Raw genomic sequence first — 5,160 nt, 5'->3', positions numbered from 1 at the left:
CCAAAGTATTGTTAGCATTCCTCTGAAATGAAAACTATGACCACAAGATCCTGCAGAATGCATATACCTGTCATAACACATCGAAGCCACAGCCAACATGACCCAGGCTCATTCTCTTTCTCTGCATTTGATATTCTACATAAAACCTCAACACATGAAGCCAAGAAAGATAATACACAATCCATTAAAGGTTCTCCTTTTCTCTTGCAGCTTAACATCTGATAAACCTCCTGCCGATTCCCAGAATGTTCATGATGGTGAGCAAATGGAATTGTAATGGTTACGTTCATGATGTGATTTGTCCTGTCAAATTGAAAGTAATGACAGTATTTGCATTGTGGTGAGCAGATCGTGAGAAAATTGAGAGTTTGTTATGAAGTTCACCCAGTTGCTGGAGTGCATCTTTACTTTCACGATCCGGTGTAGAATGGGATCATCGTTGACCCGGAGCCCATTTGACATAATGTTGGGTTTTACAGTGTTTTTGCTTTTTCTAAAATTGAATGGAGTGTACACGGGTAATCCTTGCATTGTCCATGATCTTCCACATTGCTTCAAATCATGAAGTGTAACTGCATTTGCCATGACTTTGGCAAATAATCCTTCCCCTCTCTTACCCCACCACCAAACCAAAACCCCAGCATCGCATTCACACTTACGCACAAGAATTCTGAGAGGCATGGCATTCTAACCAGAACGCCATCAATCAGCACATTGATTTAGATCCCATCTACCTCCCTTTGAAAAAAAAACCTGAAATGACATCACCCATGTTACAAAAACCAAGACCCATACATAGAGAGGTGGGACAGCGAGCTAACTTACATATTTATTCTCAACCTGAGCTACAAATCTTCTCAAAAATCACTAACCCTTGGTCTATTAAAGATTTGTGGAGTGTTTAGATAGTTGAAAGCTTCAATAGCTTTGGCAAATTGAATTAAGGAGAATCCAAAGGGTTTTTACAAATATATTAAGGGCAAAAGGGTAACTGGGGAGAGAATGGGGCCCTTCAAAGTTCAGCAAGGCAGCCTTTGTGTGGAGCCACAGAAAATGGGGGGAGATACTAAATGAATATTTTGCATCAGTATTTACTGTGGAAAAGGATATGGAAGATATAGACTGTAGGGAAATAGATGGTGACATCTTGCAAAATGTCCAGATTACCGAGGAGGAAGTGCTGGAATGTCTTGAAACAGGTAAAGATGGATAAATCCCCAGGACCTGATCAGGTGTACCCGAGAACTCTGTAGGAAGCTAGAGAAGTGATTGCTGGACCTCTTGCTGAGATATTTGTATCATCAATAGTCACAGGTGAGGTGCCGGAAGACTGGAGGTTGGCTAACGTGGTGCCACTGTTAAAGAAGGGTGGTAAAGACAAGCCAGGGAACTACAGACCAGTGAGCCTGACCTCAGTGCTGAGCAAGTTGTTGGAGAGAATCCTGAGGGACAGGATGTACATGTATCTGGAAAGGCAAGGACGGATTCGGGATAGTCAACATGGCTTTGTGCGTGGGAAATCATGTCTCACAAACTTGATTGAGTTTTTTGAAGAAGTAACAAAGAGGATTGATTAGGGCAGAGTAGTCGATGTGATCTAAATGGACTTCAGTAAGGCGTTCGACAAGGTTCCCCATGGGAGACTGATTAGCAAGGTTAGATCTCATGGAATACAGGGAGAACTAGCCATTTGGATACAGAACTGGCTCAAAGGTAGAAGGTGGTGGTGGAGGGGTTGTTTTTTGGACTGGAGGCCTGTGACCAATGGGGTACCACAAGGTTCGGGGCTGGGTCCTCTACTTTTTGTCATTTGCATAAATGATTTGGATGCGAGCATAAGAGGTACAGTTAGTAAGTTTGCAGATGACACCAAAATTGGAGGTATAGTTGACAGTGAAGAGGGTTATCTCAGATTAGGCAACTGTTGGAATATTGTGTGCAATTCTGGTCTCCTTCCTATCGGAAAGATGTTGTGAAACTTGAAAGGGTTCAGAAAAGATTTACAAGGATGTTGCCAGGGTTGGAGGATTTGAGCTAGAGGGAGACGTTGAACAGGCTGGGGCTGTTTTCCCTGGAGCGTCGAGGCTGGGGGGTGACCTTATAGAGGTTTACAAACTTATAAGGGGCATGGATAGGATAAATAGACAGAGTCTTTTCCCTGGGGCCGGGGAGTCCAGAACTAGAGGACATAGGTTTGCGGTGAGAGGGGAAAGATATAAAAGAGACCTTTTTCACACAGAGGGTGGTACGTGTGTGGAATGAGCTGCCAGAGGAAGTGGTGGAGGCTGGTACAATTGCAGCATTTAAGAGGCATTTGGATGGGTATGTGAATAGGAAGAGTTTGGAGGGATATGGGCTGGGTGCTGGCAGGTGGGACTAGATTGGGTTGGGATATCTGGTCAGCATGGACGGGTTGGACCGAAGGGTCTGTTTCCATGCTGTAAATCTCTATGAATCAATGACTCTAATAGCTAACTTTTGTGTCAGCAATGCCAATAACAAGGCTCCAAATGCAGCTCCACACTCCAGATGCATTGGTCACCTTGTCTCCATGTTAAAAGTGAATGCAAGGACCTGGTGAGAGAATTTTCCTTCCTTTTCAGGAAATTGCCTATTTATTTGAGGAGGTGGTTTCCAAAGCCACGTGCGCGCAACAAACAATGCACAAATGGCACAAAACATTCAGGGCTGTTCTTCGAATGTTCAGCAATAACATTTCCCGATCTTTTACTAAATGCCCCGATATTCATGGAACCCAAGTTCCCGTCTGCTCTGATGAAGGGTCATTTGACCCAAACTGTCAACTCTGTTGTATCCCCCAGTGGTTGAGTGGTTAGCACTGCTGCCTCACAGCGCCTGGGACTTGGGTTTGATTCCAGCCTCGGGTGACTGCCTGTGTGGACTTTATACATTCTCCACATTGTCTGTGTGGGTTTCCTCTGGTTTCCTCCCATAATCAAAAGTTGTGCATGTTAGTTGAATTGGTCATGCTAAATTGCCCTGTAGTGTTCAGGGATGTGTAGGTTAGGTGCATCACCTGTGGTAAAAGTAGAATAATAGAGTAGGGGAATGGGTCTGGTTGGGTTGCTTTTCAGAAGATTAGTGTGGAGTTGTTGGGCTGAATGGCCTGTTTTCACACTGTCGGGGTTCTATGCTGCCAGACCTGTTGAGTGCTTTCAGCAGTTTCTGTTTTTGTTTCTCATATGTTTAATTTGCTGCTCCATCAGTGTATCGTCCAGCTTAAAATATAATGGGCATAAACTCCCCACTTGTCTTCTGCATGCCCTCTTTCAAACTATTCAATTAAGTCATAGTGTCATAGAGTTATACAGCACTGAGTCAGATCCTTTGGTCAACTCCTCTCTGCTGATCGGATATCTGAAATTGATTTCGTCCCATTTGCCAGCGCATGGCCTATGTCCCTCTAAACCCTTCCTATTCATATACCCATCCAGATGCTTTTAAAATGTTGTATTTGTACCAATCTCCTTCACTTCTTCTGACAATTCATTCCATACACGTACCCCCTTCTGCGTGAAAAAAGTTGCCTCTCAGGTCCCTTTTCTCCCACCTTAAACCCATGCCCTCTATTAATGAACCAAATAGGTTTGCATGCAAAACCCTCATTGACTTTCCTTCTCCATTCTGCCAAAATCCTTACACTTTTCTGCACCAAATGCTACCTGACTGCCAAATCTGCTAAAATTTCAATGTCCTGAAGCATGCAGGGAGTGTAACCGCACATCTAGCATTGGGGGGGGGTGGTGAGAGGGGAAGTCAGTCAACATCCCACTGAAATCGCTGGGAAGTTCTCAATGGACTATCAAGCGCAGACTGGGTTTGTCACCAATGTCACATGATACCTGATGGAGGTGGAAAGATGATTTGCAGACGTCCGTTCCCTGTCTCGGTGACATCTTCAGTGCTTTGGGGCCTCCTGTGAAAGGCTTCTTTGCTGGGTCTTCTGGAATTTCTTTGGTTTCGTTCCTGCTGGTTCTGGTTGCCTTTTCCAGGCTTTCGCTGTAGTGGCCGGTATACTGGGCAAAGACTGCAAAAACACTATATAGGGCAAACAGGCAGACAGCTAACACCAACTAGTCACTAAACACCATGACCGGCTGTTCCTAGTAGCCATACACACAGATGATAGGGACCACAAATTCGACTGGGACAACACCCATCTCCAGGAAGTGTACCCATCTCCAGCTCCTCCAAGACCGTGTTAGGGAACTGGAGCTGGAGTTGGATGAACTTAGGATCATTCGGGAGGCAGAGGGGGTCATAGATCGGAGCTTTAGGGAAGTAGTAACTCCAAAGATTACAGACAGATGGGTGACAGTGAGGGGGACTGGGAGGAAGCAGCCAGTGCAGGGACCCCCTGTGGCCGTTCCCCTCAAGAACAAGTATACCGTTTTGGATACTTGTGGGGGGGGGGACTTACCAGGGGTAAGTAATGGGGCTCCGGCCTCTGGCACGGAGCCTGTCCCTGTTGCTCATAAGGGAAGGGTGGAGAAGAGCAGAGCAATAGTTATTGGGGACTCGATAGTTTGGGGCACAGATAGGCGGTTCTGTGGGGGCGAGAGAGAGACTCACTTTTGGTATGTTGCCTCCCAGGTGCAAGGGTATGTGACATCTCTGATCGTGTTTTCCGGTCCTTAAGGGGGAGGGGGAGCAGCCCAAAGTCGTGGTCCACATTGGCACCAACGACATAGGTAGGAGGAGGGCTGAGGATGTTAGGAAGGCTTTCAGGGAGCTAGGTTGGAAGCTCAGAGTTAGAACAAACAGAGTTGTTGTCTCTGGTTTGTTACCGGTGCCATGTGATAGAGAGTCGAGGAATAGGGAGAGAGAACAGTTAAATGCGTGGCTACAGGGATGGTGCAGGAGGGAGGAATTCCGGTATCTGGATAACTGGGGTTCTTTCTGGGGAAGGTGGGACCTCAATAAACAGGATGGTCTACACCAGAACCTGGAGGAGCACCAGTATCCTTGGGGGGAGGTTTGCTAGTGCTCTTGGGAGGGGTTTAAACTAACTCTGCAGGGGCATGGGAACCCAGACTGTAGCTTTAGGGTGCAGGACCTGGAGTGTAGGGAGGTTAGGAACATGGCATCAATCTCAAAGGAGGGTGCCTGTAAACAGGAAAGTGGATTGAAGTGTGTATA

General features: G+C 46.1%; 1 long non-coding RNA gene across 1 annotated transcript in view; it reads left to right on the top strand.

Moving 5' to 3' along the window:
- Positions 1-203: 203 nt before the first annotated feature.
- Positions 204-5,160, top strand: part of LOC122541326 — a 16,796-nt gene continuing 11,839 nt past the window's right edge. Inside the window, exon 1 of the long non-coding RNA XR_006309569.1 lies at positions 204-257. This is a non-coding gene — a long non-coding RNA (uncharacterized LOC122541326). The remainder of the gene's footprint in view (positions 258-5,160) is intronic.

The sequence above is a fragment of the Chiloscyllium plagiosum genome, chromosome 37 (genome assembly GCF_004010195.1).
Source record: "Chiloscyllium plagiosum isolate BGI_BamShark_2017 chromosome 37, ASM401019v2, whole genome shotgun sequence".
Taxonomy (NCBI): Eukaryota; Metazoa; Chordata; class Chondrichthyes; order Orectolobiformes; family Hemiscylliidae; genus Chiloscyllium; species Chiloscyllium plagiosum.
The sequence above is the reverse complement of the archived record's forward strand: the minus strand, read 5'-3'. Positions and strand labels throughout refer to the sequence as shown.